Genomic DNA, 14513 nt, shown 5'->3' with positions numbered 1-14513 from the left:
ATTCAGGATGAGCTTTATGGTAGTGTGAAATTACGGATTTAAGCGATATCTGCCTCTGTAAGAGGATGATATCCCTTGATATGAGGATAGGATCCATTGTTTTAAATAAGCAGTTAATAAAACATGTTTCTACTGTTCAAAAGAAGATTGTGCACAGTATTTTTAGAGCAGGTCAGTCATTCTGGCTATAATTTATGTGAAATCAAGATAAAATATTTATATGAGTATATTTTAGGCTTTTTATAATTTTTTATATCTTCTGTATGTTTTCTGTCTTATCTAATAATATAGGATTCAACTGTTTCTCTTTGACGCCTACGGCATCCAGTCTCATGCTTCCCTTTTAGATACAAGGAATTAAGTGCTGTGCGAAGCAAAGCACCATAGTTCACCGGAATTTTTTAAAACGTTTGTTTACACCAGTGATAAAGGATAGGATGTAGATCTAGGTGTGAAAAAAATTACTACTTTTCTGGAATTGATTGTGGAGAAAGGAGGAGCAGAGCACAGGAAATTGAACTTGAAAAAAACTTTGGATCTGGAACGGTTCATTGCACTGCACAGCTCTCTCATTAGAAGGATAGACTCCTGGACATTGCCATTTTGGGATGAGGAATAATTCATAAACACTTAATAAATACAGGAAGAAAAATGGAGTTTTCCAATAATTTGTTCTCTCTGGTGGTGTTTTACTTTGTCAGAATATCCATAGTTCAAGTTGTAGTAGTAAATGATAAAAATATTTACGTTGAAGCTACTCTGGTTTATGCCTTTACTGTTTTGAATTTTACTAAATCAAATACATGAATATTTAATGTTCCTAAATGTTTCCACAAAGCCTATAGCCACTTTCAGGGTAAAATTCAATTGCCTTTGGCTCACACTGAAGAAGAGCTTCCTTTTGAAACAGCTATTCTTAGAATACAGTGCTACAGAGCATTGAGCAATGGAATTGCTATGCATAATGTTAGGGCTATGTCTTTTTGCCTTTAAGTGATATGACCAGCTGACATTTCAGCACAAGGATCCTTCAGAGCAATATAGAGAATTGAATGTGACAGTGTCTCTGAATCAACCACTGAACATAAAAAACTATTCATTATGTATACAACATATGTACTAGCCTCTCATGTAATCAAAGAGGTTTCTCTGTCGTGTTTCCATATGTAGTTGTCCCTTTTCTTGTTCTCATTTTATGTTGACTAAAGCATACTTAAATGATCACACTTCACTTACATGCACACCCCGCCTTCACTTTGCAGGAGTATGTCTCACGCATTGCCATTTCTGGTTCCCCACCTCTTGTGTTTCGGTCAGATTCCTTCTCTTGCCAGGAGTGTCAGCTGAGGGAATATTATAAGTGTAGGAGAGCTAGTATCTCCTTGCTTCTGAGAGGGTGATAGCAGGAAAGGTCAAAGTCTGTCCTCATCAGTTTGGATTATAGCTGGATGGAATATTTGGCAAAAGGTGAGCACGTTGGAAAACTGCAGTTTGAACAGTTAAATTGGCAAAGGAACAAGCAAACAAATTTTTATGAAGAAAGTATTAGACTACCTTAATTATATGGCTTTGTCGACTCCCCATAAAACAAAAATAAGTCATAAAACATTATATATTTCTCTTGTGAAAATACACTTCACCTAAAGTTCCTGAAAACTGATGATGAAAGGAAATAATTTTTAGGGTGCTGAACGCCAAAATTTCAATGAATGGGGTTGAGGCAGGTCATTTCTCCACAACAATAACTTGCCCTATTGCTAGCTTGAGTGCATGGTTTGTTATTTCCAAGTTCCTCTGTGGTTTATTCAAGAAGCTTGATGGTTCATCTGCTTTCCTAGAGCAAATAATGTCCTTTTTGAGTGGTGGAGGGCAGAAAAGAGGCAAGCCAGTGTAAGTTACTGAAAAACATGGATTTCCTCCTTTTTGTTTGGAAAATTTGTATTCTGGTCAACACTGTGGTATCTGCGTGAGAAAGGGCCTTTCAGTGAATGAAAATGGTCTCCCTTTTTGTCTGTGAAAAACAGTGATAGTACAAGATAGATACACCAAAACAGCATACCAGTGAATTCAAGTGACAATTTCTGCAGGAGAACTTACAACTGCTGCGACCTAGTCACAGCCAAGTGGGTCACAGATTCACTTTGATCACAGTGTTATTCATTTCCCATGTTAAATATTTTACAGGTTATTTATGTGTGTATTGTAATAAAGCCATAGCTTTTTTGATCTCTAAGGCAGGTGTTGCTGCCTTTTGTAGAAGCAGGAAGTCTGAAAGTCATAAATGATTACTATCCTTAACAATCCTTTACTGTACAGATGTTTTACAATAAACCAAGGGGACAGGGCATTCCATAAATTTTATGGCACGTCACTTAAAACATCATATCATTACAAGGTGTATGTTGGAATAAAAATTATACCTTTGCAGGTTAAGTAAAGAATCACTAATAAAATTGTAATAGACATACATTATACAGCATGTGGTTCATAATGAATAATTGCTAGGTTATTAGTGCTTAACAGATTAAGGGTACTTCCATTTATTACTGTGCTCCACTAAGGATTAGCATTAATTTTTTTTCAAAGCAAATTCACTGGAAACAGACAGTTTAAAATTTATGCTTGTAATGATCGCTACATGGTCCATTAAGACCACCTCTAAGTGAGCTTAATTTGTAGCAGATAAATGTACATGTCTACATATTTTTCAATGTAGTTTATGGTGCATCCTGCACAGCTGTGCCCAACTGATTAAATCCTCACAAAATTTAAATAGGAAACCCATTACATAGACAGTATTATATCCATTTATCATACACACATTTTCAATTTAACTCTGTAAGCCTTTGTGCAGGATATTTTCACCGATTTATTAAATATGTATAGCGAGGCCGTTTTCTCTTCTGGTTTGTTTTGCCCTTTTGTTATCTACGTTTGTTGGGTTCCTGCTTTTCAGTTCTATCATCCAATAATAAAGAACTTCAGCAAACGGAACATCATCTACAACAATTATCTCAGTAATGATGCTAGATATGACAGTCACTTACAATCCAAGATCTAGAGAGGTCTTGTCTAGGGAAAAGAAGCAGTGCTATAACCAGTTTGTAGGGAAAGGTGATTTGTACTAATGTCCTCATTTGCCTTCCAGAATGGATTCTGGACTCTGGATTTATCCTGACAGAAAGATGCTCTAGTTGCTGAGAAAGGTTGGGATTACAGATATTTCTTCCCTGTCTTCAGCATTTCCCATTGGTTAGCTCTAGGCAGCTCCTGTTTCGTCGAAAGGCTTCCTAAGATCCCAGTCTGAACTGTCCAGCTTTATCTTTGCTTCAGGTGTTTTGATTCTCATATAAAGCATAGTTCTAAATTCTAGAAACAGGATTAGAAGCATTAATCTAATTTTAGAGACCAAATTTAGATGCTCTGAATTATTACGTGAAATCCCTCTTATCATCATTGACCATAGAGTAAGTTGAAGCTGTTAACTTCGCATACCCTGAGCCATGTGTAAAATAGATGGCATGAGTTCTCTGTCAGACAAATATTGCTCTGCTTGGTTCAAGACTATAGATCTTTCTCTGGATCTAGTGCTATGCTAAAAGTCTTGATCATCATATTCTGTGGTCTGCTAGGGTGAGCCTCTGCAACCGTGCATAGGTTTATTAAGCTCAGTAGAGCCTGTGCTAGCACAACACTGCAAAGTAAGGGTCAGCTTTTCTTTAACTGTAGGAATTATCTTTGCTTATCTTAGAGTAACAAAAGGGAAAAAAGATTTTAAAAGAAGAATAACAATTAATTATTGTTCCTTCATTTTTGTGTTTCCCTAATTAAATGCCAGAGACAGGTTCTGTACTCTTATATAAACTGAACATAGAGAGCCACAAGGAAGAGTTGACCGCCAAAATGTTCAAGAATTGAAGATTTCCTATGAAAAGACGCAGCCATTCAAATAACAGTTTTCTGGTACCTGGCTCTGTTTTCTTAATGTGTGTATAAAATTGAATTATATGGCTTTTTTTGGGGGGTGGGGAGAAACATGGTTATTTTAGAGACAAATTAAAAGGATTTGGGAATTTTGCTTTTCTCTGTGGTGCAAATAGTGACAATGAATGATTATAACCCTCTTTTTAGCCTACCTTTGAAGCCATTGTGTCCTTAAATGATTTTTTCTCCCAAGGTTGATAGTGTCAGTCCATATTCCTCAGACACAAAAACTGATAGATGGATGAATTAATTTAAAAATATTTCATATAACAATTAGAAACTAGCATATAACCCTGTATTCTGAAACTTGTTTCAGTATATTTAGAATTCTGATTACGTATTAATTGTAGGAAATGGTTGATTTTTGTTTGATGAAGATGAATATGCTGGTGTAACATTTTGCCAGCTTGCACGAATTTTTCATTCGATTTCATTGTGGGCTAGAGCTCTGATGTTCTTCAGAGCCTTTCACATGTTTGCTCTGCTTAAGCCCTATGGTTTGACTTCTTACTTCACTAATTTTCCTTTTAAAAAGCCAAATCATCTGTAGGAAGCAAACAGAATTCCTAACTATGAATCCCCAGATAGTGTGCCTCTGTTCTCCCAACAGGATTAAGATAAGGACAGTGAAAAACTTTTAGAGCTATATCATCCTTGAAATGTAGTGGGAAATGGAATTCCCAAATCTTGGAGAGAGTAGAAATGTCTTAGGAGTTTCAGGAAAAGGAAGGTGTCCTTCATTTGAGGTGCAGGTGATGGAAGAAAGCACTGTTAAAATGCAGAGCAATTCTTTCATTATACCAAATATTCAGGTGACCTGGTGGTAGGTGGTAGTGCCACTGGCTAGGTGTTTCAGGTTTTTTTCTCAGATAAGAAACAATTTCTAACCCTAAGTGTTCTCTCAGGGTATTCCTGACACCTGACCCTTTAAGCAAACACTTGGAGAGTCAAATGCTTCTTATAAAATAGAAAAGTATTTCTTGAAATATGACCTATAAATGTGATATTATAGAGGGTCTTACAATCTTAGGATATTAGAATATTAGATAAATGCTTTGGAACACAGATAGTCAAACTGGAAAAATTGTCCTGGATATTAATTTCAGTTCAAGCATCACACAGAAACAGAGGCTGGCTGAACTGGACAGTTCTTGTACAACCCATAGGTGAAGTCATAGCTTTTTAAGACCTCTGTGAGAATTTGAAGGTTGGGACCTGTGTCCCAGTTCACTCAAGAGACATGTGTTTCAGTGTTCATTATTCTCATTATCACTGCCAGTAGGACTCAGTTGTGACTAGTAAAGGGCTAGCTCTAGGAACTGGACAGTTGGTGGGTTCTTCAAAGTGTGAAAACAAGAAGTTTCTGTCATCACAAGTGTGAAAATAATATTGCAATTGCATATAATATTATTTCTAGATTTCAGAAAGATGTTTCAATGGATAAAGAATCACTGGTAATGAGTTTCTTGCAGGTAAAGTCTAAACCTATGATATAAACATGTTCTTTGTTTTGTTTTGTTTTCTTTCAAAAGTGGGAAACTATTCACTGGGAATGTTAGTAGCTATGTGGTATCTAATGGTTTATTTTATTTGTGGAAACACAAAACAGTGTCTTTCGGTTACGCAGAAGTTTCAGGCGTTCACTGTGAGAATCGGGTGTATATGTAGCCATCCACTTAATCTATACAAAAACAATGTTTGTTCTTGTGATGAAACTGTTCTTTGTATGTTTAGTGGATAAACATTTTAACAGAACTGTTTATTTAAAAAGACATAATAGTGCAAATGTATGAACCTGAGGAGGTTTGTGTCACAAGCTGTTATCTTGAAACCTTACCAAGACAAACTTACTTTAGGGGAGTCTGTTTTATTTTGCTGCTGGCAGCAAAATGATTAGTCGCAGAATAATCTTATAGAGAACTGGTTGCTGATTTAAAAAAAATAGTCTGCTCCCTGTGTCATGCTTTCAGAGGAATTTTCCTCACATGTTTTAATCTTTGAGGAATAGCTAATGCATTAGTGCATTATTATTAAATAATCATTATATCTTAAATTATTACTTTAGCTAATTATACGTGTTTAGGAATCCATCAAATCTTCAATCTAAGGTTAACTTTTTTGCAATAAACAGATGTATGAAAGAGACAAACTAGCTACCTATCAGAAAATAGAATAATCATTTCTGGAATATTTCCAGAGCAAAGGAAGAATAATTGGTAACTGAGTCACTAGAAGGAAAATGACCCTTAATCTACTGAGCATTTTTGAAGCAATAACAATTTTGGTCTAAATTATATTAAGTAATTAAACATTTCAGTTTTGGGGTACTTGGCTGAACTGTAGCCCCTATTCCATCTTACCTCAACCTTTATACTTCACATAAATTTATCAAAGTATGGCCAATTCAGAAGGCAGTTTAAGGTGAGACTATAGTCCCAGCAGAGTCAGAGGTAGGACCTTGCCGTAAAGCTGAGCTAAATAGTTCAAGTAAATTCAGTGAACAAAACAAAATTTATTTATACATTAAAATAAACATAGAAAATATTTTGTGCATGAGAAAGGGACAAATGCAGTTAACAGTAGTTCTTAACAAATTTTTTCAGGTGAGATATTTGTCATTCTCCAAACGATAGCAAATTAAAATATGTTCATGACAGAAGCTGACCTTTGTGAAAATACGTGTTTTTCCTCAGATGAAGGAGGTTTGATTATCATATAGTTACCACAGCACAAGTAAAATACCTGGCTCGGAAAGTGAAAGCAGTCACGTTTAATCAAAATTTGTTCAGTTTTGATTGAGTTGACTTGCATTCAAATTAGAAAGCGTTTTCATGTTTTAACCAAAAAATAAACCTTCAAACAATAGAAATATATAATTATTGCACCACTGCTACAGAGAAGTTTTGTGAAGCTGTAATTAAGACTATTTGGGATTTCAGTCCCTGTGCTGAACTTTATAGTGTATGATAAAGTTTGTGGGTTACATCTTATTGCATTAACAGGCAGTGTTATAAGCTGTACTCTTTGTGCTCCCCTATATGTCATATGATTTACTTCTGTTTATTTTCTACAATATTTTGTTTCCACTCAAAGTATATTGGGTGTTTTTTAAAAACATATCATGTTACCTGCCAAAACATTTCAAGCACTGCTTAAATATGCAGGAAATATGAAAAGTTTTCACATAATTCTCTAATGTGATATTAAACAGATTTAACAAAAAATTAGTACAAACATAATGAAAATAACTTCCTCTAAATTTAAGTCTCTTTAGTACATGTATTATTCTTATTTGGCTTTAAAACAACCAGCATCTTCTCTGTGTTGTTAAACTGTTCTGTTCTGTTTGTTTCCAAATCCTTCTTTAAAATCCTTGTTTGTTTGGTTTTTGTTTGTTTCTTTTTTTTTTTTTTTTTTTTTTTTAATGAAAACTTAGTGATTGTCTCTCCTTTAATTCATTCCTTTCTGAATCATTGCCTCAAATTATGTGTGCCTGGAAGGGTTAGTGAGCTGCTTGGAGTGGATACCCAAGTCTGTCATTTTTTAGGTTCTCTACGTCATTATGTGCCTACTATTTTGTACCCAGTTTTGGCTGTGTGTAAAAAGCACAATGCAGAAAGTACTTTAGATATGCAGTGTGCCCAAACACAATGCATAATCAGGGCTGAAGAAGGTAATCCATAATATGCCACTTGCTGAGCTGGGAGCTGTCTAACTTGGAAAAATTTTGTGATTTTCCCGTGCTCTGGAGTACAAGTTTCTCTTTTCTTACAAGTTGTTGGGTCACAAACAAATGCACAGAGCTGTCAAGTCCATGAAAATGATGGGAGAGAAGAAATTAAGAGAAAGCAGGCAGGAGAAGAATGAAAAGCTGGGTGAGTAGTAGAATGAAAATGCTTACACGTCCTAAACTTGCAAATTTTTTACATTTGGACAAAAAATTCACCTTTGTGTTAAAGGTCTGGATCCAATATTGCCTTTTGAATTTATCAGCTTCCATTTCCTAATTTTCATTGACTGTGTACCATGGAAGTTTGTGAACTTACATACTGGTACTTATATACCCTAACAGCTTCTGGACAATTGCCAGATGCTGGGTATTCTGAATAACTTAATCAGTGCAATGAAGCAATGCAGAGGAGCTGGTATTGGCTGTTTCAGTGGTGCAGGCACATCAAGATACATTCTCTGAGTCAAAAAATGTTTACTGCTGAAGTCCCTTGTGGCCAGTGTCATCTTCTAAAAGACTTCTCAGGAGAAGCATATTCTTACCAAGGTCCCTTTGGCGACATGAGCAATTTTTCTGCTATATTTTGTGGCTCATCATTTGAATCATCCTTTAAGGATATGCTCTGGGCTGAAATCCTATTTGCACTATTAACTTTTATTCTGTAATAACTCATTTAAGAACATCAGATAGTCCCTAAACAGGCTTTTTACTAATGTTTTGTTCAAAAATAATAAGTTCTGTTCCTGTTAAAACGGAATCTTGCAGCCTCTGCAATGTAACCTTGACATTTCAAAACTCTTTTAAACACCTTGCAGAGCCTTCCTGATAGATTGAAGAGTTTATTGTTTTGTCAAATGATACACACAGAGGAGCTGCTGGTTGGTTTTTTTTTCAAGCATTAATGTCTTAACCCTACTTGCACCTCAGATTTGAGTGATATATAAATGTATAATAAATATATAGTGTATATAATTATGTTTAGATACACCAGGAACAGAAATGGCTCGCAAAATCCAATTAGCTTTTTCTTTGAATACTGCCTAGTTACTTTCAGTTATTTGCTTTTGAATCGTTTTCCCTGATTAATTTTGCAGTATAATTATTGAAGTCTAATGTAGTTTGTCTGAATAAGCATTACGTTTGGAAGTGAGAGGTCATTGATACTTCTTAGTCAGGCGCTACACAAACATAACTGAGAGAAAAAGCATATTTATGTGTACCCGAACACAACCTGAGAAGATTGTGGTTTTCTCATTCTGCTGCCCAGCGTAGCATATGCTCCATTTTGTGTGAGTATGATGGAGGAGAGGATGTCATCAGTATTGCTGCTGCCTCTAGACATGTTTATGGTTTATGTTTTTATGTTCTCTGTTATTACAGAAAATTTGAAGAGCTTTCATATGTACTGAATAAGGATTTCAAAGAATTAAGCAGAAGCTGTAATCTGACTCCTTAGAATTCTCTTGAATTTCAGCTTTTTGGTCCAGACTGGAAAGAAAAATGCAGGCCTATTTTCTGTATGCAGGGTAGATGGCACTCAAGGTAGCGAAAATTTGATGACAGCACCCAAAAATCTTATGAGAATACTTCAAATGAAATTGTGCTGGCATATATGAACTTGAATGTTAGCCCATGGAGAGCATCAGCCCTTCAGCTCAGTATTTGTTTAATCCAGACAGAAATCATAGTGCCTATGGAACTATGCAAGGAGGAGACATTTTTCTCAACTCACTTTTTTGTTTGTGCAAAGTATTTCTAACTTTGCTACCAAACACAAGTTAGGCTTGTTGTAACAATTTCCTTGAGTCATGGAGTACCACTGAAACGTATCTTCTGACTCAAAGCTTAACAGTGTGTGTCTACTGTTGTAGCCAATATGTTGCTATGAAAACTGCTGGTAAATACTTATCTGGAATTATTGAAGGACTTGACCTTCTTCTGTGAAGTATTAGCAATATTATTGAGTTCTCTTTTAATAGTGTTTTTGTTATCTCTGCCCTTGTAAGCCTCTTCTTCCAAATGTTATAGCTTATTAGTTTATATGCTATTTTCATTGCAATTATAGCTAGTACAGGAATGTTTTGTTACCTTTTTAACACATTGTCACCATGCCTCATTTTTAGATCCTCGTTGCTCCTTATTAGAGGTTATTTAAGCTCTCAGCTCTAACTGGATAATGAAGCATGCTTACGGTACAAACTAGCAAAAGCCTATGTAAAGATTGCATTTGTGACAGTCTATGGTGTTTTATTTGGGGTTTCTTTGTGTGTGTCATCTCTTAGGTTAGTTTAGTGTAATAGAAATGTACACAAATGACAGACAGCTGGTACAACCTCTGCTGGATTGAATTTGTGATTGTGCCAGAGTATGCAAGATCTCTGCATACCTCACCTAACCTCTGGTATGGTGTCACCTTCTTCTGGTCTGTTTGTTTTCTTCCATTGATGTACGTCAAATAGAATAGGATGCAATGTGTGAGATTAATAGCTTTGCTTGTCTGAGGAAAATCTTGGGATCCTAGAAATAATAAAAAAAGCTATTGGAAGATAAAGTGAAGCAGCTGAAAATTATGGATGTGGTCCTCAAAAGATTACGCTAAAGAGAATGGTGTTATTTGCCTCCTTTATTTCTATTATCCATTTGCTTACATTTTGTTTGGTAGTTGTGTGGCCTCAGTGTGTACTACCAAAGCATGTCATAATTTGGAGTGTATTTATAACTTCTCACAACATCCTTTAACATAAAGAAGTATTACTGTTGTTATTTATTATCTTTATCAGCTGTAGAGGTTTGAGGCACACAGCCAGCAGTCTACAGAGGTACCCCAACTAGTGGAGACCATGCTAAGATGAGAATTGAGAACAGAACATTTGTGGTGGCACAGTGCTATGCCTGAGTTGCTAAGCCGTATCTCTCAAGAGTGCCTATGAATGCAGATGAAGCACTAAAAAAACTTGGTATTGCCTGAGGAGTGGTTGTGGGACCTTGTATCTTGCACACTCCGTGCTGTTTACTGCACCATGTTGAAGTATTACCTTAGAATATCATTAGCATAAACTTTTGTGTTCTGTGCCATCTGAGTCATTGAAACTACATTTTGAAACTGAATCCATGGCTCCTGAGTACTACATTAAGGGCCAAACCATTCTTCTTTTCACCTCTACATGTAAGCTAATTTCAGTTTGCTTTTTATCTGACAGGGATTTATAAACTTTTAAGGCCCCTGTTCAAACTCCTTTCTTTGTTTAATTATACAGATTTATTATCCTGTATATTTTGGGAATTTACTCTTCCATTACAGAATTAGAGGGTGGACACTGTGCTGCTTCCTAAACCAACTCAGCACTGAAGTGTATTGACAACAGAAACCTGCTCCTTGAAGGATCAGCCTCTGATTAGTTTGTTTCACATTTATGTCTGCTGCTAGTAAAACAGAAACAGCCATTACGTTTTTTTGAGTGGAGGATAACACCATGGCTGAGGCACAGAACTGTCTTTTGAGGATTTGCTGTAGGTAGAGCCATATGATGCCAGGATCTAATCTCTTTTGGCCTTTAAAAGCTAGGGGGATCCATAAATAATTTTTGCCTATTTATTTGTAATGATTAGATTCGTGAACCCTCAGTGTTCTTCCTCTCTGTATTCAGGAGCAAGACACTCCTACAAATATGGACTGAATTGTGTGATTGCTGGCACATAATTTCTCCCTGAAGGGAAATCTGCAGAATGAACTGGGCCTTGGAGAATGAGGCACTGCAGTTCCAAAAGGTTTTACTAAAAACGTCCAAACAAAGCATGGAAATTAGCTGGTAGATCTTACCTGCTGTGTTGTGGGTAGGTGGAGCTGCAGTCGTATTTAACTGAAATAAGGTTGACTGGCCAGATGATATACCAGCCTATGCAAAATATTGACAAGTAAGCTGGTGTATACAGGTAGCCACGTGGCTTCAAAGGTTACATCAGTTCTTTTATTCTAAGAGAAGAACATGTGGATTAAAATTATATACCCAAACATTATGAGAGACAGAGCAATCTGTAATAGAAAATCATCTTTGTATATTATTGCATAGTATTTAATTTTTTAAAAAATGCTATAGTGGTAGTTTCCTTTACATTTTAGGACAGTTAGAATGTTTTTGAAATATTATAACATTTAAATTTTAAAGTGATTCCAATAAAAGCTAATTACTGTCACTCTGAGCTAATTCTAATTTTCTTGAAAAACAGTGATTATAGGTCAGACTATACTTTTTCTATCATTGTCAGAGATGTCAGTGGATTTCCTAGTATATAAACGAAAGCAAAATGTGTCCATTCAATTCCACAAACAGCAATAAAAATAGTGAACTCTGCAGAGTATGTGTTTGGAGCTTGAATAGTTGATTTTTATTTTAAATTTGGTTTGTAGACTATTGTTAGTAATATTGTTTCCTTTTTCGTTGTATCTTTGAGTGGGTGTTTACAAATGCCATAATACTAGAGCTACTTATTGTAATATCCTTTTTGAGTTAAGTCAGGCAGCCTGTGCTAATTGTTGTACAGAGACATTCTACAATGTAATATACAATGTCACTTAAACCCTGTTCATAAAGACCTGACTTTTCAATGTTCAGTGCATTACAATAAGTTTTGGGTTGGGCTAAATTGCACTATTGATTTTTTTGTAATTAGGCTTTAATGAATTGTATTCACTGAACTGTACATTTGTCAAGGGACTTCAAAGATTGGATTGTGATAATTTCATTTACTTTATTTTTATTGTGTCTAAGAGTAGAGAGCTCCTGGAAATCTTTTCTAGATATCAGTAGCTTTGATTTTTGTGTTAGCTTCTTTAAAGTCCAGCACCTATTTTTCTGTAATACAATATTAATGAAATATGTAATATTGTAGAAATTTGGCTTGCCTAAAAGCTGTTGAAGTAAACCAGCTCTTAGAAATTTGTTTGCTCCCCTGCACCATTTGGGTTAAACCACTAGACTGAAATTGGTCAATAAGGGTTTTGTTGGGATTTTGCTCCTTTATGGTTGCTTAGATTTGTATTAATCTTTATCACTGGGCACTAAAACGCTGCTTCTCCTTGTTGATGTTTAATCAAATATCATGGCAGCAGACAATCAGATAATCCCCTGTTCTGATTTAGTAACATGCACTGTGTTCTTTTCCATAAGCTTTTCTTATACATTTTTCTTGAATTATGTGCTTTAGAAGAAGAAACACATGTTCTACACCAACCCGAAAATATAGATTAAATGGTGTTTATACAGGTTAGTTTATTCTTGAAGGGCCAGCGGTGCCTGCTGTAACTTTATAATTATGGCTACATTTCACTCTTTTAATAGAAAATCACATCTTCTCCTGAAATACTTAAGTAGTTTAAAAATCCCTATATTTAACTAGTGATTATCCTATCTATGCATAAGCTTTTCCTTTTTCATCACCTTTGGTAATATGCTGGACTTCCCACTGTGCTGGACAGCAATTGTGAATAATTTTTGCTGAGTGGAGTCCTAGGTGAGCATGGTTTTCTTGTGAGCTGGAGAGTGAGTCTGGCCCTTGGTCAGTAAACCCTCCAAGGTAGGACAACAACCACCTTTCATATTGTCTGCTTTTGATCAGTCAGTTGTCTTTTCTAGGGGAGGTGCTGAATACTTCACTGCACTTGAGTGGGCCTTTCTAAATGTGATTACGGCTAATCCCAACAGCAGATTAACTTGTTCTTCCAACTGCAGAAGTCCTTCAGGTTCCTCCCTCTATGAAATAAGCAGCTTTTAGTGAATACGTGTGTGCTTAGACATGGGCCTGTATGCCATCTCAAAGCAGTAGTGGGGCTCTGTTGAGAGTCTTTCCAGACCAGAAGCTGCCTAGCAGTATTAGAAAGGTATGAACCAAAGCTAATGCATCCCAGAGAGATGTGACATATTAGCTTGATTTAGCTTTTGGATTGGAATTTTTGTGTGCAAAACTGGTTTGTAATATGGAGAAACAGAGGTGCAACTGCCTGCACAAGGTTGGATAGATGTATCTTCATGTTTTCTTTGATGCTAACCTACTGTGTGACCTCGAGTAAATAAGTCACTGAAGCTTTCTGTGATTTTGTTCTTCCTACATATCTTTACCTACTTTTTATATTCAATCTGTAATATTTCAGCATTTCATATCAGAAAAGCTAATCTCTCCAAATGTATTTTAACATTTTTGTCATTGTCAATTGCAAAAAAAGATTCCAGCATGTGTTTTATTCTGTATGATTTGCACTTGCTTAGGTAAGAATCAGTCCGTTCAGACACGAAAACATGCACAATAATTCTAGCTTACTGTATTGTAGCATTTAATTTCAATAAACATGTTCATCTAGAGGATTTGTATCTTTCAAACTAAATATTAAACACAACTTCAGTTCCTTGTTAGATTTAACCAGCAGCCTGGTGAATTTATGCTACTCCTTTTAACTGTGAAACTGTTGTCTCTTCCAGAACTACTTGGGCATAAGGGCCTGTACTGGGCAACTAAAAAAGACACAGAGCTATTACAACTGTGCCTAAATGCTACTACTGAATTTCTGCACAGCCATTTCCATATAGAAATATGCACTTTGCACATGTGGCTATGCAGTGTAGTGCCAACAATTTTGGTTTATGGTATGAATGCACCTGCGTGTAAGACTTTATTTTAAAATTTGTTCATGCAGACCTTTGTTTTTTAATTAGCTTGTATTATTTTCTCTTGGACAAAAAATTTGCATATGCATATATTTGCATATTTTATCTGTATTTTTAGAAGGGGTCACTGTAAATTGAAC

This window comes from Leptosomus discolor, chromosome 8 (assembly GCF_034619465.1).
Source record: "Leptosomus discolor isolate bLepDis1 chromosome 8, bLepDis1.hap2, whole genome shotgun sequence".
In the NCBI taxonomy this organism is placed as follows: Eukaryota; Metazoa; Chordata; class Aves; order Leptosomiformes; family Leptosomidae; genus Leptosomus; species Leptosomus discolor.
This window is presented reverse-complemented; position numbering follows the sequence as displayed.